Source organism: Antrostomus carolinensis, unplaced genomic scaffold, assembly GCF_000700745.2.
Source record: "Antrostomus carolinensis isolate BGI_N321 unplaced genomic scaffold, ASM70074v2 scaffold15695, whole genome shotgun sequence".
Lineage (NCBI taxonomy): Eukaryota > Metazoa > Chordata > Aves > Caprimulgiformes > Caprimulgidae > Antrostomus > Antrostomus carolinensis.
In genome coordinates, this window is record NW_010315838.1 from 17906 (window position 1) to 18688 (window position 783).

Here is a 783-nt window from a genome sequence, read left to right on the forward strand (position 1 = left end):
CGCTCTTCTGTAATTTTTAAGTCATACACTTACATAAATATGACACCTGGACACTTCCATCTTTAACATGTTCATGTTCACAAATCCCTGTAAGGTATCAAAGTGCTGGAATAGCCACGTGCACCAGAGAAGAAGCCAGAGAGAGAAGAGTTAAGAAAAGTAACATATGTCCCAGCTATCTGTTGGCTTCTTAATTGCTGGAGACTATCTAGCACAAGGGAGTAAGAGCCAGTTATTGTCCCTTTTTTTTCTCTCATTTATATAATTTCAAGCAGGGGAAATACAACGCTGGGGAAAATGACCAGAGTTGTCAGAGGTTCTCATCTGTGGCTGTGAGATGGGTGAAGGCCATCCTATTTCTGTGTAAATTAGAGGTTCTGTTAATCATACTGTGCCCTCTGCCACGTGACTGACTTCAGTGGGGAAAACTGGTGTTGCACACTGTTCCTCTTCTACTCGTTCTAGGCCTGGACTAGAACAAGGTCTGTCCCACAGCTGTAGAGCTGCGGGCTGTGCTGCTGTGTTCAGTATTGCATCTGCATCATGATTGAGTGAGATGCTGGGACTGGGGTTACTGGCAGTCTTGTGTTACAGACTGGATAAAGGAGCAGTTGATCAGATTCCATAGCTTGATAGTTATCATAGAATCATAGAATCTCCGAGATCGAGTCCAACCATATCTGTCCACTACTAAACCATACCTTCGAGTACCCCATCTAGCAGTCTTTTAAACATCTCCAGGGATCACTCAGCCACCTCCCTAGGCAGCCCACTCCAGTGCCT